This window comes from Lithobates pipiens, unplaced genomic scaffold (assembly GCF_037356315.1).
Source record: "Lithobates pipiens isolate NorthernLeopardFrog02 unplaced genomic scaffold, aLitPip1_a1.2 Scaffold_16, whole genome shotgun sequence".
Taxonomy (NCBI): Eukaryota; Metazoa; Chordata; class Amphibia; order Anura; family Ranidae; genus Lithobates; species Lithobates pipiens.
The window spans coordinates 53,502,868-53,528,535 of record NW_027507748.1 but is presented as its reverse complement, the minus strand read 5'-3'; the positions used below and the strand labels follow the sequence as shown (position 1 = coordinate 53,528,535).

The window sequence follows — 25,668 nt, the reverse complement described above, 5'->3', positions numbered from 1 at the left end:
TTTTTGGGGGTAAATTGGGGGCCTCGGCTTATATTCGGGTCGGCCTATACTCGAGTATATACGAATGAATTTGGCTGAATTATTCATGAATAATAGTTGAGACTGGACTGACGGGTGCTTACAGTGTTTAACTGCCACTTTTGCTGGACCAGCTTGGTCTGATAATGAAAACTTAAACAGACTTGCTAGCTGGATCAACAGGGGGGAAAAGCCTTAGACCCCCTTTCACACTGGGGCAGTTTTCAAGTGCTTTAGTGCTGGAAATGGCCTCTGCTAAGCGCCTGAAAACTTTTCACACTCGGGCGGTGTGCTTGTGGGATGTTCTGAAAAGTCCTGCATGCAACATCTTTGGGGCAGAATGAATGGACAGTGCTAAACGCCTGAAAAGTGCTTCGGAAGCACTGCATCATGGGAGGTATTTAACCCCTTCTTTGGGGTAAAAAGTGCCCCGCTAGCATCTGAAAAGCACCGCTTCGATACCTGTCACAACCAGGTACCTTTTCCCACGTCCAGATAAGATTGTGGTGATATAAGGAAATTTCCAAGCCTACCCCCCCCCCCCCCCCCCATGTTGCATTCTGGGAGGCACACAGGTCCCAGAAGACAGTCGGTGCCATTCGGAAAGCTCAGCGTGACTCCCACATGTGCAGTAGGTAAAAGGCTGTGAAGCCGCAAGGCACGGGAGAGCCTGGAGAAGCCCTGGATGGCGACGGGAGGGGGGACAGGATGGGACGTCCCCTCCAGCCACCTATCAGAACAATCAACTGCCACTGTGATCATTCTTATCATGCACAGAATCGCTGGCTGGAAAGGACATCTGAATGATGCCTGTAGCTGCAGGCATCATTCAGATACCCCGACACAAAGTCAAGGATGTCATATGATGCCCTAAGGTATTGAAGTGGTTAAAAAAAATCTAACTTTCTTATTTAATGATATAGTAATCCTTCCAGTTTTAGTGAAAAACAAAATGGTGAATGGTTTTGGTTAATCTTATCTTGTTTTATCACATGGAATTCTTGACAATTTGGGACCCCGCATTTGTCAGCCTTCTGGCTAATTTTCCCTACTTTTTGAACACAACATTCTATGATTTTGTTTTCTAATGCCGCATACACACGATCGGAATTCTCGTTGGAAAAAGCTCTGATGGTTTTCCCCTCGGAATTCCGCTCAAACTGTCTTGCCTACACGCGGTCAAACCAAATTCCGCCTGCCAAGAATTAGGTGACGTACAACATGTACGACGGGACTAGAAAAAGGAAGTTCAATACCCAGTAGCCAATAGCTTCCATCTCGTAGTTGAATCTGAGCATGCGTGAGTTTTTGCGCGTCGGAATTGCATACACACGATCGGAATTTCCGATTATAACGTTTTTCCATCAGGAAAATTGAGAACATGCTACCAAATTTTTGCTGGCGGGAATTTGGCCTGCTAAATTCCTATGGAGCATACACACTGTTGCATTTTCCGATGAAAAGCTCTCATTGGTCTTTTTCTGGCCGAAATTCCAATCGTGTGTACGCGGCATAAGAGTAGTGGCAAATCTATCAATGTGTTATGCTGCTGGGAACCAAATGAGGACATGTGTTTTCCCTCACCAGTAGTGACCCCGGACTATTGTCAGCCTACAGATGGCAGATCCTCAAGTCTCTAAGTGCCTCTAATGAATCACACATATGGGCCATAAACGTTTGCACTTCTATTGTTATGCCCTTGCTGTTTCCATACAACAGAAAAGGTCCAGAACCACTTTACTTGAATGGTTTTGTTGTTAACCATGTGAAGTTACTGTGTAAGTTGCAGTCAATGGGTGAATCGCACTTATCCTTCAGAACAAAGCATATAACGCACAAAGGCGTATAACACACACATTCATTTTAAGAGGGAAGTTTCAGGAAAAAAACCTTACATTTTAAATAATTAACTTTGAAGCAAAATAAGGGTCAGTGGCTATCTGCAGCCTCACCATTGCCACCAATGCAGCCTGATCAATGCCCATATGCAGCCTCCTCAGTCCACATCAATGCAGCCTCCTCAGTCCACATCAATGCAGCCTCCTCAGTCCACATCAATGCAGCCTCCTCAGTCCACATCAATGCAGCCTCCTCAGTCCACATCAATGCAGCCTCCTCAGTCCACACCAATGCAGCCTCCTCAGTCCACATCAATGCAGCCTCCTCAGTCCACATCAATGCAGCCTCCTCAGTCCACATCAATGCAGCCTCCTCAGTCCACATCAATGCAGCCTCCTCAGTCCACATCAATGCAGCCTCACCATTGCCATCAGTGCAGCAACCTCACCATTGTCATCAGTGCAGCCTGATCGATGCCCATCTGCAGCCTAGAGGGGAGCGGGACTTGCGCTGACAGATTACATACAGTGACAATCTCCTATGATAGACAGAATAGTGGTCCAATGGCGGCCCAGGAGATGGGACTTCCTATTACAGGGGCAGCCAAGTAAACAGGAGATTCTCACTGTATGTAATCTGACGCCACTCATCCCACCCCCCTCCCTGTCCCCTCCGAGGCAGCTAAAATTGAAGTATTGGCGTATAACACTCGCACGCTATTTGCACCCAATTTTCATGGTGAAAAAGTGAGTGTTATACGCCAATAAATATAGTAATATGAGGTCAAACCTTAGGAGTTTCAATGTGTATACAATCAGGCAGGCCCTTCTACTAGATGGTTTTGGTAAATCTGAAGGAAAAACGAAGCAGAAAAACTGATAGTATGTATGGGGCTTAAGTCTGAGAGCTCATGGAGGCCAATACCAGCAGACAAAAACACAGACTACTCTTCCTTCCATTTCCATTTGTTTTGAACAAGCAGTACAGGTTATCAATGATTATGATCACTGCACTACACATCCCCCAAATCCATAGTCCATCTTGGGTACAATGAAGAGAGGGTGGCTACAGTAGGACCATGGAGAATGAACATGGCCACCTTCTTAACTGCAAGCCAGATCACAGCCGCAAAAAGTGAAAAAAAAAATAGACAAGAATGTGTATTAAAGTGAATCTGCAAAAAAAAAAAACATAAATGTCTCTACCAATCAACATCCACCTGGAAGAAAATCACCTGGCTTTTAGGAAAAAACTCAAGACCTTCCTCTTTTAGCAGATGATCAAAGCTCGCCACAGCGCCTAGAGGCGATTCAGTTCGCATTGTGCGCTATATAAGTATTCATTCATTCATTCATTCATTCATTCATTCATATTGCCAATAAAAATGAACTTACAATGTAGTCACTTTACTGGGACATATTACCAATACAGACCAGAGGAACGCCATCACATACCAACAGCTGCTGGAAAACTCTCTCACTAGTTTGCTGGCAGAAGGAGACCATGCAAGCCACACTGGATGCTTTAAGGCCGTGGTCTCCAAACTGCGTCCCAAGGGCTGGATGTGGCCCTTTGCTTGCCTTTATCTGGCCCTTGGGGCACTATTTCACCAGCTGACACCAATGATGGGGCAACATTCCTCCCACTGACACCATCAATGGATTACTATTGTTTCATTGAATACTGGTGATGGGGTACTATTTCTCCCATTAAAACCAATGACCACGGGGCATTTTCTGCTTCCACTGGCCGCAATCTGGTCCCCTAAAGCCTGAAAGACAGTAAGCTGGCCCCCTTTTGCTTGGAAAGAGAGACCCGTGCTTTAAGGTGTACACTGGGAAAACCAAAAGGAAGAAAACTACAGCTAACTGGTGCAGCTCGGGGACCAAACTTGCATACTTTGCAGTGAAGAACCTTATCATCAAGGGTACCATTTCTGGTCCAAGTGCGCTCTAATTCTGTTTTTTAGCATGTGTATATATGGCCTTTGGATTTACACAGTTTACAAGGAGTTTTAGATTTACATTGGTGCCAGTGAATTGCAGTACATTTAAGGATTTGATTAAAGTGACTCTGACCTACCCATTGCTGAAGCGGGTTCTTCCTGGTCCTTGAAAGAACCCATGTTCTTCAAATAAATTCCAGGCACTGTAGAACCCCTCAGATCCTATGTGAACGTGGTTTATGGTGACTTGTGTGTTCTGAGATTAAACCATGCACTGCCCTGCTGCCAGTTTTCACCCCTCATTCAGCCATCAAGTGGCAGAAGCTAGCAGCCAGAAGAGGCTTTGGCATTTGGAAGCTGAATGATATGAAAGGATCCTGAGTGAGGTGGGACTTTTTCTTGAACAGGTCAACTCATGTACAGCCTTCGCCTTAGGATCCAAGGTGCGCCACAACAACACAGGGATTGATTTTGGTTGGATTGTAGACCAGGACAGGCTCACAGTAATATACAAACCTTTCTGGCAGGTAAAACGGTTCCTTTGTGACTGCTTCAGCTGGGTCTTTGGCTGTTTGGCTGGAATCTTCCATTAGACATACAGCTCTTCATCTATTTACTTTTTTATTCTGGAAGCAGGCTAATCCTGAGTTTTATGGTGTCGGTAATGTGCCAATATGCAAGCTGATTTCAAGCACTGCTGCAAACTGGAATCTTTTTAAATTCCTGTTCTTTTCTAGGCCTGTAGATCACAGCAAAGGGGATGCCTAGAGCTGTAGCACACATCCCCATCCAGAGGAACTCGGCTCTACACGGATAACTTTGATGGGTCAGATCTGAGCTGGGGCATTCCTCGTTCAGCAGCTGCTGGATTTCCACTTAGAAGCAGCAGGGAATCTGGGGCTGTCAGCTGTTTGAGAAAACATCGCTCAGCAGCATTTCCAAACTCGCACAATCTCAAATCTCTCTTTAAAACATCTGATTGATGACACTGTTGAAATCAGACATTATTTGCATGGCCGTTATCTGTCCGGGTACCTAACCCTTCCTGAGCTAGCAATGGCTTGACCTTGAACTTGTAGGGAGGTAAAAGAGCAGAAGGTCAGCCAAGCTTTTTATGCAGTGTGGATACCAAGCACCAAATCGTTGTTTTCTCTGAAACTGGTATAGTGCAGCACAGAGGGTGAATGGTTTGTATTGCATTTATAGAGGCATGTGTCCTGGCTTTTTGCATTGGATCTTGGCTTCAACAACAATGGAAATCTTCAACAGATGTAGCATTATGATCAAGCTTGCATAGCAATTCTGTTAGTGTTTAACTTATTCTTGTGTTAATGTTGAAGAGTCTACTGTAAAGTAGCAGAAGCCACAGCAATTTGTAAATCGCAAAACATCCCCAACAGTGCTAGAGCAAGATGACACGGTGCTAGAGCATAGTTCTATAGTTGGTGAGGTTGAAAAAAGACACCAGTCCATCCAGTCCAACCTGTGTATGTGCTTATATGTTAAGAGTGCATTGCATACCCCTGAATGTTGAGGTGCCCATCTGATAGTTTTTTTTTAATTATTGATGCTTCCTGCTGATACCACTGTTTGTGGAAGACAATTCCACATTCTTACCGCTCTTACAGTAATGAACCCTCTACACAGTTTAAGGTTAAACCGTTTTGCTTGTAATTTTAGTGAATGGCCATGTCTCTTTTTAAAAAAAAAAATTAAAAATCCTGCCACGTAGAAGTTTTTTTCCCTATGCTAGGGTCACTAGTAGGGTATTTGTACATTGAAATCATATCCCCTCTCAAGCCTCTCTTCTCCAGAGAGAATAAGTTCAGTGCTTGTAGTCTTTCCCTATAGCTGAGATCCTCCAGACCCTTTATTAACTTTGTTGCCCTTCTCTGGACTCTCTCCCATTCCAGCACATCCCTCCACCAACCCCGACAAGGGTTCCAACTCCCTCCACCAACCCCGACAAGGGTTCCAGCTCCCTCCACCAACCCCGACAAGGGTTCCAGCTCCCTCCACCAACCCCGACAAGGGTTCCAGCTCCCTCCACCAACCCCGACAAGGGTTCCAGCTCCCTCCACCAACCCCGACAAGGGTTCCAGCTCCCTCCACCAACCCCGACAAGGGTTCCAGCTCCCTCCACCAACCCCGACAAGGGTTCCAGCTCCCTCCACCAACCCCGACAAGGGTTCCAGCTCCCTCCACCAACCCCGACAAGGGTTCCAGCTCCCTCCACCAACCCCGACAAGGGTTCCAGCTCCCTCCACCAACCCCGACAAGGGTTCCAGCTCCCTCCACCAACCCCGACAAGGGTTCCAGCTCCCAACACACCAACCCCGACAAGGGTTCCAGCTCCCAACACACCAACCCCGACAAGGGTTCCAGCTCCCAACACACCAACCCCGACAAGGGTTCCAGCTCCCAACACACCAACCCCGACAAGGGTTCCAGCTCCCAACACACCAACCCCGACAAGGGTTCCAGCTCCCAACACACCAACCCCGACAAGGGTTCCAGCTCCCAACACACCAACCCCGACAAGGGTTCCAGCTCCCAACACACCAACCCCGACAAGGGTTCCAGCTCCCAACACACCAACCCCGACAAGGGTTCCAGCTCCCAACACACCAACCCCGACAAGGGTTCCAGCTCCCAACACACCAACCCCGACAAGGGTTCCAGCTCCCAACACACCAACCCCGACAAGGGTTCCAGCTCCCAACACACCAACCCCGACAAGGGTTCCAGCTCCCAACACACCAACCCCGACAAGGGTTCCAGCTCCCAACACACCAACCCCGACAAGGGTTCCAGCTCCCAACACACCAACCCCGACAAGGGTTCCAGCTCCCAACACATCAACCCCGACAAGGGTTCCAGCTCCCAACACATCAACCCCGACAAGGGTTCCAGCTCCCAACACATCAACCCCGACAAGGGTTCCAGCTCCCAACACATCAACCCCGACAAGGGTTCCAGCTCCCAACACATCAACCCCGACAAGGGTTCCAGCTCCCAACACATCAACCCCGACAAGGGTTCCAGCTCCCAACACATCAACCCCGACAAGGGTTCCAGCTCCCAACACATCAACCCCGACAAGGGTTCCAGCTCCCAACACATCAACCCCGACAAGGGTTCCAGCTCCCAACACATCAACCCCGACAAGGGTTCCAGCTCCCAACACATCAACCCCGACAAGGGTTCCAGCTCCCAACACATCAACCCCGACAAGGGTTCCAGCTCCCAACACATCAACCCCGACAAGGGTTCCAGCTCCCAACACATCAACCCCGACAAGGGTTCCAGCTCCCAACACATCAACCCCGACAAGGGTTCCAGCTCCCAACACATCAACCCCGACAAGGGTTCCAGCTCCCAACACATCAACCCCGACAAGGGTTCCAGCTCCCAACACATCAACCCCGACAAGGGTTCCAGCTCCCAACACATCAACCCCGACAAGGGTTCCAGCTCCCAACACATCAACCCCGACAAGGGTTCCAGCTCCCAACACATCAACCCCGACAAGGGTTCCAGCTCCCAACACATCAACCCCGACAAGGGTTCCAGCTCCCAACACATCAACCCCGACAAGGGTTCCAGCTCCCAACACATCAACCCCGACAAGGGTTCCAGCTCCCAACACATCAACCCCGACAAGGGTTCCAGCTCCCAACACATCAACCCCGACAAGGGTTCCAGCTCCCAACACATCAACCCCGACAAGGGTTCCAGCTCCCAACACATCAACCCCGACAAGGGTTCCAGCTCCCAACACATCAACCCCGACAAGGGTTCCAGCTCCCAACACATCAACCCCGACAAGGGTTCCAGCTCCCAACACATCAACCCCGACAAGGGTTCCAGCTCCCAACACATCAACCCCGACAAGGGTTCCAGCTCCCAACACATCAACCCCGACAAGGGTTCCAGCTCCCAACACATCAACCCCGACAAGGGTTCCAGCTCCCAACACATCAACCCCGACAAGGGTTCCAGCTCCCAACACATCAACCCCGACAAGGGTTCCAGCTCCCAACACATCAACCCCGACAAGGGTTCCAGCTCCCAACACATCAACCCCGACAAGGGTTCCAGCTCCCAACACATCAACCCCGACAAGGGTTCCAGCTCCCAACACATCAACCCCGACAAGGGTTCCAGCTCCCAACACATCAACCCCGACAAGGGTTCCAGCTCCCAACACATCAACCCCGACAAGGGTTCCAGCTCCCAACACATCAACCCCGACAAGGGTTCCAGCTCCCAACACATCAACCCCGACAAGGGTTCCAGCTCCCAACACATCAACCCCGACAAGGGTTCCAGCTCCCAACACATCAACCCCGACAAGGGTTCCAGCTCCCAACACATCAACCCCGACAAGGGTTCCAGCTCCCAACACATCAACCCCGACAAGGGTTCCAGCTCCCAACACATCAACCCCGACAAGGGTTCCAGCTCCCAACACATCAACCCCGACAAGGGTTCCAGCTCCCAACACATCAACCCCGACAAGGGTTCCAGCTCCCAACACATCAACCCCGACAAGGGTTCCAGCTCCCAACACATCAACCCCGACAAGGGTTCCAGCTCCCAACACATCAACCCCGACAAGGGTTCCAGCTCCCAACACATCAACCCCGACAAGGGTTCCAGCTCCCAACACATCAACCCCGACAAGGGTTCCAGCTCCCAACACATCAACCCCGACAAGGGTTCCAGCTCCCAACACATCAACCCCGACAAGGGTTCCAGCTCCCAACACATCAACCCCGACAAGGGTTCCAGCTCCCAACACATCAACCCCGACAAGGGTTCCAGCTCCCAACACATCAACCCCGACAAGGGTTCCAGCTCCCAACACATCAACCCCGACAAGGGTTCCAGCTCCCAACACATCAACCCCGACAAGGGTTCCAGCTCCCAACACATCAACCCCGACAAGGGTTCCAGCTCCCAACACATCAACCCCGACAAGGGTTCCAGCTCCCAACACATCAACCCCGACAAGGGTTCCAGCTCCCAACACATCAACCCCGACAAGGGTTCCAGCTCCCAACACATCAACCCCGACAAGGGTTCCAGCTCCCAACACATCAACCCCGACAAGGGTTCCAGCTCCCAACACATCAACCCCGACAAGGGTTCCAGCTCCCAACACATCAACCCCGACAAGGGTTCCAGCTCCCAACACATCAACCCCGACAAGGGTTCCAGCTCCCAACACATCAACCCCGACAAGGGTTCCAGCTCCCAACACATCAACCCCGACAAGGGTTCCAGCTCCCAACACATCAACCCCGACAAGGGTTCCAGCTCCCAACACATCAACCCCGACAAGGGTTCCAGCCCCAACACATCAACCCCGACAAGGGTTCCAGCTCCCAACACATCAACCCCGACAAGGGTTCCAGCTCCCAACACATCAACCCCGACAAGGGTTCCAGCCCCAACACATCAACCCCGACAAGGGATCTCACCAATGGCTCACAGGCAGGCAGGCTGTGCCTCCAAGTAGAATGCAAAGAAGAAAATGGACCATGCTGAGATGGATGTGCTTCCATGCCTGGTGTGGCCAGACCAGAGTCTTGTAGAGCGGGAGAATTATTTTATCTCTGGAGTGAATCCCCTTTTTAATGCATGCCAATATTCTGTTGGCTTTGCTTGCAGCAGCTTGGCATTGCATACCATTTCTGAGCATGTCATCTACTAGAGCCCCCAGGTCCTTTTCCATCCTAGATTAACCCAGAGGTTCTCCCCCTAGTGAGTAAATTGCATTCATATTTTTGGCACCCAAATGCAGTACTTTACATTTTTCAACATTAAACCTCATTTGCCATGTAATTGCCCACCCCATTCATTTTTTTTTTTTTTAGGTCGTCTTGCAAGGTTTCCACAGTGCTTGAGCAGGATCCAGTGGCTAAATATCCTGAGTTAAAGCAGTTTGGTTAAAGTTGAACTCTAGCTAAAAAGCTAAATATAGAGTTATACGTGAAAGGGTTTTTATTTTGGCCTTTCAAATGATTTGTATTTATATCCTGCCAGTCCGGAAATGTAAACATTCTTGCCTAGAGAGCACAGCAAGTCTGGTGACTTTTCTCTACTGCGCTTAAAGTGTATGTTACCCCAACATTTCATAATTCTGATAATGTGGCTGTTGTACCATGTACTTGTATGAAAAAGTATCCTGTTCTCTTTCCATTGCTTCCTTTGTGTGAAATACCTGGTGATCCTGCAAACCTCCCTGCTTTACTATATCAAACTGACCACACCAGGCATGGAAGCACATCCATCTCAGCATGGTCTGTTTTCTTCTTTGAATTCTACTTGGGGGCACAGCCTGCCTGCTTATGATCTATTGGTCAGATCCCTTGTTGGGGTTGGTGTGTTGGGGCTAGAACCCTTATTGGGGTTGGAGTGTTGGGGCTAGAACCCTTGTTGGGGTTGGTGTGTTGGGGCTAGAACCCTTGTTGGGGTTGGTGTGTTGGGGCTAGAACCCTTGTTGGGGTTGGAGTGTTGGGGCTAGAACCCTTGTTGGGGTTGGAGTGTTGGGGCTAGAACCCTTGTTGGGGTTGGTGTGTTGGGGCTAGAACCCTTGTTGGGGTTGGTGTGTTGGGGCTAGAACCCTTGTTGGGGTTGGTGTGTTGGGGCTAGAACCCTTGTTGGGGTTGGTGTGTTGGGGCTAGAACCCTTGTTGGGGTTGGTGTGTTGGGGCTAGAACCCTTGTTGGGGTTGGTGTGTTGGGGCTAGAACCCTTGTTGGGGTTGGAGTGTTGGGGCTAGAACCCTTGTTGGGGTTGGTGTGTTGGGGCTAGAACCCTTGTTGGGGTTAGAACCCTTGCTGGGGTTGGAAGGGGAGTTGGGGGGTTAGAACCTTCCTCGGGATTGCTATCTTAGTAGCCATTGTTACCGGGGCTGAAAGTAATAGAAAAGCCAAGCTTTTGTTTCACAGATGGCAAATACATAAGGGAATAAATAAATTTGACCGCAATTGCAGGGGAATGCCTAAAGTATAGGGATTGCAGAAAAAACTGGGGTTTTAACATCCCCTACTCCATTCAAAGTGGGGGGAGTGTGGGTGGAGTTTTGGAGTTGAAGTTGTGCTTTGAGCACGCCCTCTGAATTGCACACCCACTGAGAATACAGCTTCCTCAACTCTGTGATTGTTAGAAGATAATATATATATATATATATATATAATGTGTGTGTGCTTATTTCTTACTGGAGGAGCCCACATGTGTCTAGTTCCCAGTTCTGGGACTTGCAGCTTACTGGTAACCAGTAAACCCTCCACCCCTATAAAACATTGGCGGATATAAAACGCTGACATGACGGGTAATATACCAGTTTCAAAGTTATTGCAGTTCATCGGTGGGGGGTTAGCTGAAAATGTTCAATACTTCTGATTTGCTTGTGCAAAGATCATTCCTATGCCAGTACCACAGGCAACAGTTGGCAGCACCCCCTCCCTCTCCTGGCATACACTGTGTATATACACACTTGCCTGCTCCTGCTCTGTATATACACACACTTGCCTGCTCCTGCTCTGTATATACACACACTTGCCTGCTCCTGCTCTGTATATATACACACTTGCCTGCTCCTGCTCTGTATATACACACTGGCTGCTCCTGCTCTGTATATACACACTGGCTGCACTTCTCTGCAGGAAACTTTCGTCCGGCTCTGTTGGATTATTTGTGAAACTCAGTGGTGCAGTTTAAATCCTAATGCAGGATTTATCAGTAAATCCCCCTGTATCATCACTGCATTGCCCTGCCCTTTTCCAATGGCTTGCAACAGCACAAGCATGTGTCTAATCTCTTGTCAGTTGCAACTGACCCCCCCCCCCCCTTTTTTTTCCCCTTCCACCCTCTCCCCCTTCTAATTCCCCGTGCCCCCCCCCCCCTTCTCCTCTCCTCCCCTCCCCCGATTAATCTTAAAAGTGTTAACGACAACTTGAAAATGTGACAATGCTCAATTTTCATTTCTTGTTTATTGTTTGTTTTCCTATTGGGCAGCCGGGAATCAGCTCTGCCCTGGCAACTCGAGCAGCTCGATTTGCATAGCGGTGCTTTGATTGGTGCACCGTTCGGCGAGCCCCGTCCAATCCCGGCGGCCTGTCAGAGTGGCAGGCTATGCTAATTAGCCGCTGTTGCTGGGGAGCCCGGCACTTTTTTTTTTTTTCCCTTCTCCTGTATGCTGTTCTTCTGCATTGTGTTGCCTGGCGAGAGACGTTGATAAACGACTATTTAATGATCTGCAGCAGTTCCTACTCACTGCAGGCAGGCACACATTCTGGGAACAAAAGTCGAAATAAGGATTTAATTGGCCATCTTAAATACCTTTATCTAGAAGCAACAGAGAAAAAAAAATGCAGTGCTAGTAATGTGTGTTTTTTTTTTTTTTTTTTGCAATGCTGTGATTTGATATTTTAGTGATGTGCCAGGCTGCAAAGGGGGGAGCAGGCATGGAGGAAGGAGCAGCAGAGGGGTTAATAGTGTGCTGGCAGGAAGGGACCCACACATGCAGCCCTGCCATCGCAACTACTTGCATGCCCTGGAACGTGTTACTGCATTCTAAAAATACTCAGCCCGGCATGTGCTGGTGTCGCAACAGGTGGGCATTGGGGTTGACTCTGGCAGATAATTTTAGTCTGCAGTCACATGCCCAAGTCTGCCCAATCCAGTTTTTTTTTTTTTTTTTGCTCTCAACTCCATCAGTGTCTGAAAGGCATGGATTAGGATATTGGGTTTTCAGGGCAATGTCTCATGCAGATATTATTATAGCGGATGTATTTAACCACTTGTGTACCAGCCTGGATATACATACCCCTTCATCAACCAGTGCTGTGATGGTTTGACTGACCGTTACTTATCCATGTACCTCTGTACTAACATTTTATATATATATATATATATATATGTATATGTATATATGTGTGTGTGTAATTAATATTATTTGTGTGTGTGTGTGTGTGCGCGCATCTAATTCTTATTCTTATTTTTTTAAGACCGCTTTCTTTTGGTGGTTAGAAGGGAGATCGCTCAGGCATGTGCGGTTTTTACTCCATACCCTCCTGAGCTATCCCACCAGGAAGCTGTCACTGTACAGAACCAATCGCAAGCAGCCAAGCATTCCCCACAGCCACACATTTAACAAGTTGCATGTATACGTGCATCAGACGCTTTACGATTGGCTCTGTGTACAGTGAAAGCTTCCAGGCAGAATAGGTCGGGTGGGTTTGCACTAGGATCCCCCAACACGCCCGAGCTCATTCATCTCTGCTGGTAAGAAGGAAAGTTGGTAGCACACCAAGGCTCCACCCACCTCTGGGCTGACAGACGCTGTCACGGAAGCCCATCCACACTTTGTTCCAAGTGACTAGTGTGTTGATAAACTTGTATCCTACAGTGACACCGTTTGTTTCTTGTGACTTGTGACTTTTATAACCCTCTGAGGTTTTTGTTCGCTATAAAAGAAAAACAACAAGCAAGTTTGAAGGAAAAAAAACTAAAAAGTTTCCCTTATTTTATTTATAAAACATTACAAAAAAAAAAAAAAAAAACGGAGCTGTGCACCCCCAAAATGACCCCTTTTTGGAAAATAGACACCACAAGGTAATCCCATCCTTTGCTACATTTCTTGGGGGGAATATGCTGATATTGAGGGGGGGGGGGGGTAAAAGCTGGAGCTTGGTGATGGTGCACTGGATACATTGAGGGAGAATTATTGAGGCCTGGTTCACAGCTATGCATTTTTTTGTTGCATTTTCAGCTTTGCAGAAGCACACTGCAGTCCATTTAACATGGTTTCCTATGGGTCATGTTCACATCTGTGCATTTTATGAAAAGGGCCAGGAACCTTTTTTTTTATGGTTTTTGGTTCCATAGACTTCAATGGATCAGAAACATGTATTGAAAAACGCAAAATGCACCTGGAATATGTAAACTGCAACCTGCACCTGAACCGGCAACAGCCAATTGGCTTCTGGCTTTTTCCTTTTTTTTTTTTTTTTTTAAAGCTTAATAAGCTGAGGCAACAAGCTGATTGGTTACTATGCACAGTTGCTCCAGGTTGTGTCTGTTCCGGTAGATTTTGCCCATTAAAGCGGAGGTCCACCCTAAAATGGACCTCCGCTCATCGGAATCCCCCCCCCCCTCCGGCGCCACAATCGGCACCTTTCAGGGGGGAGGGGGGTGCAGTTACCTGGATAATCCAGGTAACTGCACCCACTTCCGGGCTAGCTCTCTGCGGAAAGGGGCGTACGTTACGCCCCTTTCCGCAAGCGCCCGCCCCCTTCAGCAAGTGCCCCGCTGCCTGCTGGGAAACACACAGCTCCCAGAGGCAGCGGGGACCGTCCGGATTGCGCCGCGCGGCTCGCGCATGCGCAGTAGGGAACCGGGAAATGAAGCCGAAAGGCTCCATTTCCTGATTCCCATACCCAAGATGGCGGCGGCACGAGCGAGCGATCGGCTTCGGGTGCCGACATCGCGGGCGCACTGGACAGGTAAGTGTCACTATTTAAAAGTCAGCAGCTGCAGTATTTGTAGCTGCTGGCTTTTAAAAAAAAAAAAAAAAACGCGGAGTCCCGGTGGACTCCCGCTTTAACTGTGCAGGTCATACACAGAGGGAGGAGGCGAATGGGGATAATGTACAGGTCCCATTCCGTGTGTCCTTCATTTTTTTTTTCCACCCTGAATCAACACAGGGCACATGGAAAACAATTGTTTCCTATGTGCCTCATTTACAGCACAGAGCTGGTGTGATGTGTGACACACTACAGAGAAATGCAGATATGCTGCATCATTTTTCAGCAGTGCAATGGATGGCACCGCATGTTACAATGTACCACACGCTGTGCAGAGACATGAATAAAGTGTCATTTCAAATAAAGTTAAAAACAATTCCACAACCTTGGGTTCAACTGATCTGGAATTGGTGAATGATTTATTTATTCCATAGTTTCTCCTTCCTCTGTTTTAAGAGGAAGGGGCAGGCCATGCAATGTAAACGCCATCAATATCTGGGATAGTAAAGCTTTCTAAGCAGTGAGCACTATTGGTCACATTTCTGTGTTTTTTTTTTTGTTATCTGCCCCTATCTCCTTACTGGAGTGAGAAGTGGTGATATATTGGTTGTGTTGGAGCCCGTCTGTCCCATGGCCTAAGAAGGAGCACAAAAAGCACATATTGGCGTAATATTTATCACAGAGGTCAAAAGCTGGAGGTGAGCATTGAGTACCCACACGATGTGGAGGCATGCCTGGCACTACTGGTGTATGATTTTATAAGAAGATATTCATACAGCGCACACAGTGGTGGCTATAAGCACACATGTATGTACTTTATATACTGTGTGTGTTTGTGTATAATATTTTGAACTATACTAGATGGGATAGATTAATGAGTTGTGCTACACAATTTTTGAAAATTTTACTGTATTGTTTACGTTTGTGTTCCCTGTGACTGGTCATCACAGCAATCACATGTTCCAGAGCCGCTTGGATCGGCTGTGTACACTGTGTCTGTGAATGGAGATATTGGATGATGGCTCAGTTCACAGCCATTAAAGTGATTGTAACGTCTCAAGGTTTTTCACCATAATGCATTCCATGCATTATGGTGAAAAACCTTTTTTGCTGCAGCCTCCCCCAAGCCCCCTTCTTTAATTATCTGCGCCCGATCCGTTTCAATGATGGGCATGAGCCACTGTCTCTCTCATCATTGGACAGACTGATAGCAGTGGGAGCCACTGGCTCAATTCTTAAAGGGTTAGTCCCCCTTTTTTGACATTTTCCATATACCAGCCCACTGACAAGATTTAGGCCCCAGTTTGATCTATGCACTTCCTGTTTTGGCTATGGGACAGGAAGTGAAGGGAATTCTCCAAAACTGGACACAGATGGCTTTAGAAAACCTGACAGACGTTATAACCCTCCCACACTCTATACTTTATTAAAAGAGAGTCTTAGTTCTGCTTTTAAAGTGTATGGTAAGGCCTGGGAATTGGCCTCTCTCTCAGGCCACTTGGACATGTGCGCTGCATAATGGGAAGAAACGGAGAAGGTTGCATGATTTCTCATACCCAGAAATACTATTTGCAGGAGATTATTAGGAAGGTAAAAAATATAAAGCTGGCTATACGTGGATTGAAATTCGGCTGGTTCAGCAGGGACTAGCAGAATTTCGGTATCGATCAACTTGTGTACAACCAGCCTGTTGGGTTTTTCCCGAATGATCAGTGTTGACTTCTTTAGATTGGGTTGAACGAAAAAAAACTGATCAGTGTATGGTCAGCCTTGGTAGAAGATGGGCTATAGTGAGAACCCGTTATTTTTCTCTGAATGAGAAGCAGGACATTAACTTTAAATGCATGCAGTATGAATGATTACGCTACTTCAGTGCCCTGGGTATTTATGCTTGAACTAGCGGTTTACTGTAAAGGGGTAAATGTTTAGGACAGTTGGGTTTTTTTTTTGTGTCCCTTACTCTGCGGTCACCAGAGAAAATTGATAGGTGGCCTCTCTAAAATGGGGGCAAAGAAAGCAACAAAAACATTTTTTGTAGAATGGGAAAGCTCTGTCATGTTTTTATTTAGTTGTGTCATGGGGGGAGGGGGGATTTCCCTCTCTTTCCCTCTCTTTCCCTCTCTTTCCCTCTCTTTCCCTCTCTTTCCCTCTCTTTCCCTCTCTTTCCCTCTCTTTCCCTCTCTTTCCCTCTCTTTCCCTCTCTTTCCCTCTCTTTCCCTCTCTTTCCCTCTCTTTCCCTCTCTTTCCCTCTCTTTCCCTCTCTTTCCCTCTCTTTCCCTCTCTTCCCTCCCAAGAGGAAAGATGTCAGAACACATAGTAAAGAAGTGATCTCCTGAAAGGGAACACAGACAGTATTTTTAACAGGATTGGTGTTCTCCACTCTATCCTAAACTTCAAAAAAAAAAAAAAATAAAGAAAAATTTGCAGTCAAGCTGGATTTCCTGACTTTAGCACAGCTACAGTATTTGCTGAATTGCATCACTGACAGATCTTGTTTGTAGCCTGAAGTCACTTTTCAACTTTACTTTTAGCACCCCCCAAATATGATACAACTTTCTAGTTCAGTAGGGACTTTGTCTGGCCTTGTACTCATAGGGTAACTGCAATTTCGTGGGGAAAATTTTTTCAAACAAAATAATAAAATATAACGTATACAATTGTGATCCAAGTCCATGTTGTAATTGGATGATGTTAAAAAGGACCTTTTCCTTTTCAATCTGCAGAGCTGTAATTTTCTGGTAAATGCAATATGGCTACCTGAAGTAGAGCTGCAAAATTGTTTAAAAAAATTGTGAACTCGATTCAACCCTCCTGATGATCTCTATTGCAGAGTTTGCTGATTCTTTCATATAACAAGTGGAGAGACTTATCTGCTCACTTAGCTGTCGATAGAAAACATCAGTCTGCCAAGTTTTTAACATAAAACATTGTCACTAACTCTTCCTTCCTCAATTAAAGGGATAAACTTCTGTGTAAAGAAAAAATCCAGGCAGTCTGCCAAGTTTTTTACAACTGTAAATGCAGGAAGTTTAACCACTTAAAGTCTAAATCTTTTTCTCACGCTTGTTTCTTAAGTTAAAATAATTTTATTTATTTTTTTGCTAGAAAATTACTTGGAACCCCTAAACATTATATATTTATATATATATATATATATATATATATATATATATATATATATATATATATATATAAAAAAAATTTAAATGTCAATTGCTGCAATATTTTATGTCGCACTGTATTTGTCCAGCGGTCTTTCAAACGCAATTTTTTGGGGAAAAAATACACTTCAATGAATAAAAAAAAAATGAAACCGTGAAGTTAGCTCAATTTTTTGTTTTAATGTGAAAGATGATGTTACGCCGCGAGAATCATGAGAAAATCGTGATCCAACTTCTAAGCAAAAAAAAATTGTGATTCTCATTTTGGCCAGAATCGTGCAGCTCTAACCTGAAGGTTTTCTGTACACAGATGGTGTACAGAACACCCCCCCCCCCCCCCCCCCCCCAGAAATGTAATTTCCTGCCTGTGTGATTGGCTTAATGATTTTCCCAGAAATCTGCACTAAGATACAAATCAGATTTTTGGCATCCCCTGCAACATTTTTGGCATCCCCTGGAAATCGTGTTCAAAGGGGTACAGACAATGCCACCTTCCTCATTAGACCTCTGCAGGTGCAGCAGCTGATCTGATAATTATGATTCACTGCAGACATGGACAGACCAGAAAACAGCTATTTCTTCAGAATAACCAAAGGGTAGGATTCTGCTGCAAAATTTGTTCCAAATCCTTGTACATAGATCACACAGAGGGGGATGTTGTTTTTTGGAGTTACTCTTTAAGTTTTAATTCCAGCCAATTTGTATTTTTTTGTATGTTTTGAATAGATTTAGGATTAATCAGTACTTCTGTCATGTTTTATTGCTTTCTGTGATGCCATTTGCAGACATTTCCCCACCTTCTTGTTCCTGTGCTAGCAGAATAAGAAATGAGGGGAGCAGTTGTCACTGGGACAGGAAGGCTCTAGCTGTAATAATATGACCAGGGTGCTGCTAGCCCTTCCTTTTCCTTATAGCTCCTGTCTCTACAGGAAAAGAGGGAGAGCTCAGTGGGGACACATATTTATCCCTTCCCCAGTCCCATAAATAACTTAAAAAAATAAATAAAAATAAAGTTTTGGCTTGAGTTGAGTCTTAAATCTTAACCGTGTTTTTTGGGATAGTATAAAGATCCCTAGCCTTGGTTTAAAGCATTGTGAGCAAAATCTGATGTCTCTTGTAAAGAGATTAGTTTGGCTGGCCATTTTAGTTGAGATCACATGACCAAATACCTGCGTAACCGTCAATTCTGTCTCCTGCAGAGATCATGTGACTGGCGTTTTGTCATATGACCAGCTCTGAAGGATGTCCTTTACAGTATTTCTCTGAGAGTTTATGTATTTATGTCTATATCTTGTTCAGGTATTAACCACAGAAAAAAAAGTAAACTTAGCTTGAAAAGTATAACCAAGGGCAGGACTTGTGTTTTTGGACAGCGGTGAGGGATTAGAATCATTGTCATGTTTTAATTACTGTCTCTGCCTGGAGGGGTTACTCTCTAATTGTCACATTGGAAAAAATATTCTCCAACTTCCTGTTGAGTCTACAGAACAGGAAGTGAAGGGAAATCTCCCTGAGACACACAGGAAAAAAAACTTACAGCAATTTTTAGCAATAGGTTAGTAGTTTTGCATTGAAATAGTGTTGTGCCATCAGGAAAACATCTAATTCAATACATAGTGTATAACAAACACGTTTAAAAATTAATAAAGTCCTACAAACAAAATATCAAAGCCCATTAAAAGTGTGCAAAATCTTCATGCAGCTGGTGTGCACCAACCACCAGTGATTATAATCCCGTTTACCAAATACTCAGACCCTACAACGCAAGAGGTCTAAATCGGCATTTAACCACTTGCTGATCCACCACATACTATGGCGGGGCGGCACAAGCGGGCACAATCACGTATGTATACATCATGTACCTGCTCGACCGGACACAGCGGATTGCAGGTCTGGACTTGTCCTGACATGATCACAATGTCAACAAAGCTGTCATGAATTAATTCATTCATAACAGCTGTGTTGCCTATGCTCTGATTGTCCCACAGCTATCACATGGTACCTGGGCAATCACCGCACCCTGCACCATGTGATTAGCTGTAGCCAATCACAGATCACTAGTGATCAAAGCCGTCATGAATTTTTAACCCATTCGTGACAGTTGAAAACTTTGCTGTTACGATTGATCTTCATTTTAACAGTAAACAAAGTGTAAGGAAAAAAAAAATCCTGATCACATGTCTGCATGTAATGTAATTATCTCCTAAATGGTGCCCGTTTTATGAGATATTTACACTGCCTATAGGTAAGCCTTAGTCTAGGCCTACCTAATAGGTAAATGTCAGCAGAGGAAGTTTACTTCCTCTTTAAGCCCTGCTTCACACTAATGCAATCCGGGAAATGCAGCGAATCCTGTGCATTTCCGGCACCTCATTGCAATCATACAGCATCCATTCAATCTGCTGTGTCAATGTTCAACAGGCAGGGCACGGCTTAAGTTCACGTGAATGCTGTGATTGGCTGTTGCGTGGTCACTACAATCTGGCGCTTTTAGTTAGTTGACTGTCCTGGGAGCACGCAGCATGCTCTCTCAGCACAAGTGCATAGGCAGCAATTAACAAAATAGGCTGCCCCTCTGCAATAAGGATCAAGCGCCGAGAGGCCACATATTTGCGTACAGCCGGCACCAAGGGGTTAAGTCCGGACTTAACTAGGCTACTCCATAACTTAACTTTTTTTTTGTTTTTTGAGCCAATCGGAGGTAGACTTGCTGGTGTGTTTTAGATAATTTTCCTGCTGCATAACCCAAGTGCATTCGAGGCCACCAACTGATGGCCGGACAGTCTCCTTCAGGATTTTCTGATAGCTCAGAATTCATGGTTCCATCAATTATGGCAAGTTGTCCTGGTCCTAAAGCTGCAACGCAGCCCCAGAACATCACACTATCACCACCATGTGTGACTGTTGGTATGATGATCTTTTTATGAAATGCTGTGTTAGTTTTACACCAGATGTAACGGAACGCTCACCTTCCAAAAAGCTCAACTTTTGTCTCATCCGTCCATAATATTTGGCCAAAAGTCTTGGGGATAATCGAGGTGTGTTTTTTGGCAAATGTAAGGACGAGCCTTTGTGTTCGTTTTTGGTCAGCAGTGGCTTTGGCCTTGGAACTCTCCCATGGACGCCATTTTTGCCCAGTCTCATTCTTATTGTTGAATCATGAACACTGATCTTACCTGAGGCAAGTGAGGCCTGCAGTTCTTTTAGATGTTGTTCTGTGTTTTTTTTATTTTTTTAATAATGACCTGGGTAAGTCGCCATCGGGCTCTTGGAGTAATTTTGCTCAGTCGGCCACTACTGCGAAGGTTCACCACTGTTCCGAGTTTTCTCCATTTGTGGATAATGGCTCTCGTCATGGTTCGCTGGAGTACCACAGCCTTAGAGATGGCTTTGTAGCCCTTTCCAGGCCGATATACAGTTGTGCTCATAAGTTTACATACCCTGGCAGAATTTATGATTACTTGGCCATTTTTCAGAGAATATGAATAACATAAAAACTTTTCTTTCACTCATGGTTAGTGTTTGGCTGAAGCTATTTATTATCAATCATTCAGGTCGACTTTACCTTGTGTTTTGGATCATTGTCATGTTGGAATGTCCAAGTACATCCCATGCGCAGATTCCTGGCTGATGAATGAAAATGTTCCTCCAGTATTTTTTGAGAACATACTACGTTCATCTTGCCATCAGTTTAGACCAAATTTCCTTTGCCTTTTGTAGTTCACACATCCCCCAAAACATCAGCGATCCACCTCCGTGTTTCACAGTAGGAATGGTGCACCTTTCAGCATAGGCCTTGTTGACTCCTCTCCAAAAGAAGCGTTTATGGTTGTTGCCAAAAAGCTCAAATCTGTTCTCATCATTCCAAATGACTTTGTGCTAGAAGGTTTGAGTCTTGTCTCTGTGCTGTTTGGTGTACTGTAAGTGGGATTCTTTGTGGCATTTGGGTAGTAATGGCTTTCTTCTGGCAACTCACCCACACAGCCCATCTTCAACTGCCTCCTTACACACACACACACACACACACACACACACACCAAGCAAACGGATCACAGGTGAGGACAGTTACCTTTTTAATAGCCATAGTGCTTCTTTTAGAGTGCTTCACTCTGTCAAACTGCTTCTATTTAAAGCGGGGTTCCACCCTAAAGTGGAACCTCCGCTGATCGGATCCCTCCCCCCCCCCCCCCCCCCGGTGTCACAATTGGCACCTTTCAGGGGGGAGGGGGGAGATACCTGTCAAAGACAGGTATTTACACCCACTTCCGGGCATAGACTCCCGTGGGAGTCTACACCATTTCCTGTCCTGCCCCGCTGTCTGCTGGGACACACACGGGTCTCAGTGACAGCGCGGAGAATTCCTATTGCGCTGCGCTACTCGTGCATGCGCAGTAGGGAACCGGGAAGTGAAGCCGATTCGCTTCACTTCCTGATTCCCTCACCTAGAATGGTGGCGGCAGCAGCCGAGGGCCGAGCGATCGATCGGCCTCGGCTGCCGGCATCGCTGGAACCCGGGACAGGTGAGTGTCCATTTATTAAAAGTCAGCAGCTGTAGTATTTATAGCTGCTGGCTTTTAATATTTTTTTTTTTTTTGGTGGTTGCCTGATATAACAGGTCTGGCAGTAATCAGGCCTGGGCGTCGCAAGTGAAATTTAACCCAGGCATGGTTCACACCTAGGCATTTTCTAGTGCATTTTCACTTTTGCAGAAACACACTACAGTCCATTTAACATGGTTTTCTATGGATGTAGTTCACATCTATGCATTTTATGGAAAGGGCCAGAGACTTTTTATTTTATTTTTTCTGTTTTTTTTGGTTCCATGGACTTCAATGGATCAAAAACGTGTATTGAAAAACGTAAATTGTACCTGCAATACGCAAGCTGCAACCTGCATAGGTGTGAATCAGGCCAATATGGTTGCTCAGTTTTTTTCATCTTGACCTGTTCAGCAGAAACCGTCCGAGATTCAAATAGTTAATCGGCCGACTGAATGTACTAAGTTGAGTGTTTGATCAACTTGGGTAAAAGCAGCCTGCCGGATTCTCTTGTGATGATCGCTTGCAGCTATAGCAGTGTCTTCTCTCGGTGGGAACAGCTTCCCCTGCTCGCCCTCAACCCGGCAGCAGGCAATTGCTCGGCAAGAGGGATTCCTCTGTTAGCACTGTCTGTGTTGATGGCGGAATCGTGCAAATTTCTTTCCTGTAATCCGTGGTTGCAGGAAAGAAATTTGCACCCTTTGTGACCTGCCTTGGCAAGGGAAACGTGGGCATTACTTTTTTACATGGGGACAGGCAGGTTTGGACAGTTTTTTTTCCTTCAATAAATAAAACCGAATTTTGGATTTTACTCTGGTTATCTTTGTGTAAAGTAAAAATTTAGTTTGATCTGAATCATTTAAAGAAGTTGAAAACTCTCAAGGTTTTTCATCTTAATGTATTCTATGCATTAAGGTGAAAAACCTTCTGCGCTACAGCTGCCCCCCAGAGCCCCCCTTTTTTCTTACCTGAACCCGATCGTTCCAGCGACGAGAACAGTAGCTCCAGCTGCTGATTGGGATCCTCATTGGATAGATTGATAGCAGCAGGAGCCATTGACTCCCGCTTCTGTCAATCAGATCCAGTGACACGAGAGTCGGTTGGCGTGGCGGAGTCCTGCTTATTTGTGTCAATGGACGCAGCAGCAGGACTTGGGAGCGTGCCCGCACGGGTGCCCCCTTGGAAAGCCTCTCTCTGTGGGGGCACCCAATGAAGAGGGTGAGCCAGGAACGCCCCTGGGACACCCCAGAAAAGGAGGATCAGAGCCGCTCTATGCAAAACCCTTGTACAGAGGAGGCAAGTATGACAGGTCTGTTTTACAAAAAAAATCTTTACATTCATTTTGAGTGTGACAAATGTGCAAAAAAATAAATACATTTTATATCAGAAAGGGGACAAATACCTTTTCACAGCTCTCTAATTATTTTGGAAATGTAAACTATTCCACAGGTGTAACACAAATCAGAAAATTACACTACAGTGAAATTTTGCCTTTAACCGCTTCAGCCCTTCTTGACCAGAGCACTTTTTACAATTTGGCACTGCGTCGTTTTAAATGACAATTGCGCAGTCGTGCAATGCTTCACCCAACCGAAATTTGCGTCCTTTTTTTTGTTGCAAATAGAGCTTTCTTTTAGTGGTATTTGATCACATCTGCAGTTTTTAATTTTTACGCTATGAACATAAGAGCATCAATTCTGAAAAAATAAATTTATTTTTATACTTTTTGCTATAATATGCCCAAAACATTTAAGAAAAAAAAACAAATTTCTTCATTGGTTTAGGCCAATATATATTCTACGTGTTTTTGGTGAAGAAAAAAATTGCAAGAAGCGAATATTGATTAGTTTGCGCAAAAGTTATAGTGTCTACAAGCAATGGGAAAATGTATGGCATTTTTATTATTATTTTTATTTTTTTACTAGTAATGGTGGGGATCTTTTTAGTGGTACTGTGGCGGACAGATCAGACACGTTTGACAAATTTTTGGGGCCACTGACATTTATATGGCAATCGGTGCTATAAAAATGCACTGATTACTGTATAAATGTCACTGGTAGGGAAGGGGTTAAAACAAGGGGGCGATCAAGGGGTTAAATGTGTTCCCTAGTTAGTGTTTCTAAGTGGGGATAGGACTGACTGGGAGAGGAGATATATTGTTTGTTTCTACTAAGTAGAAACAACGTCTCCTCTCCCCTGACAGAACAGGTATTTCTGTGCTGGCTCTCGTGCCTGGGATCGTGGGCGGCTGGCGCCAAGCTGCTCTTTAAAGGGAACAAGGTTTTGCCCAGCTTTGCCATTCTCCCAACGTATATCGGCGTGAGCCAGTCGGCAAGTGGGGTAAATCGAGCCAGTTGGTATTGGGCCAAGAATATCAACATCTTCTTTTTGTCTTTTCACAATTGGGTTAAAGCTAAACAGGGATTTTTTTTTTTTTTTATACTTAATTTGACTTTCACTAAAATCAGGGTTATAAAGTGTAGCATAGTTGCTATTTCAACTTATGTACTTAGTAGCTAATTTTGACAGGTCAGCAACTTTGTGATGTGTGTTCTCGTGTTTGTATGTCTGCTGTGTGTGATCTCTGGCACTGCTGCTTCTGACTTCTTGTCCCAGGAAACTTGGAATGATATTTGGTGAGGTCACTACAGTGATGCTTTGTGTTCTCTTTGCTGGAGGCTCTGAGATGGGGAAGCAAAGCCTTGCCCTACCATAATTGCCAGCTCTACAAATGATGGCATGTAGAACAAATCATGATGCATCAGTAATGGGGAGAAAGATTAGCAGTATTGCCGTAGGCAATACTGGGGATTAGTTCTGTGTGCACTCTAATGCTTTTTTTTTTTTTTTTTTTGGAACGGCTTCAAACATTCAGTTTCACCAGAGACAGTGTCTCCTCACACCTTATAGTGATTGTAGAGGCAGAATGTTTTTTTTTTTTTTTTAATATATTAAAGTGTAAATTCTCCCCTACAATCATTAATGTGAACTAAGTTCAGCCTTATGCCTCATAATGAAAAAAATCCCAGTCTTTATTATTTTTGCAGTATCCAGTGCTGTCACGTGACCTTCAATTCTACTTCCTTTTGAGTCTAAAAGCAGCTAGTGGGTGTGGTTATTGAAAGCTAGTGACATTACTTCCTGGGAGGGACCCTGATCCTGTGTAGCCAGTGGGCATATACAGGATGGGAGGAGCTGATCATAAGTGCCTGCCCAGTGTTCTCTCATCTGTAAGGATGCATTTTACATCCCAATTCGTGAGAAAATTAAGAAATCAAAAAAGTCCCATCCACACAGGACATTGGGGGGGGGGGGGGGGGGACTGTCAGTGTAGCTGGAAGCGCTCTGGGGTCTCGGCTCAGTCTACAATGATCATTACACACTAAAGGAACAGTACAGGCAACCACACTAAGGCTCTGTTTCCACTAGTGCGTTTTGTAGTGACTTTGGACACATAAAGTTGCATGACAAGTGGCAGCCCGTTGATTTCAATGGCACCCAATTCCATCTATTCCAGTGGTTCTCAACTCCTGTCCTCAGGACCCACTAACAGGCCAGATTTTAAGTATTACCTTGGGGGAGATTCGGACTAGAATACTGCAATCACTGAGCAGCAAATTGGTGTTTTAGC

The 25,668-nt window shown here is 45.7% G+C and overlaps 1 protein-coding gene across 2 annotated transcripts in view; it reads left to right on the top strand.

The window, feature by feature from the left end:
- Nucleotides 1-25,668, top strand: part of DYRK1A (dual specificity tyrosine phosphorylation regulated kinase 1A) — a 144,353-nt gene that overhangs the window by 75,428 nt on the left and 43,257 nt on the right. The window lies entirely within an intron of this gene.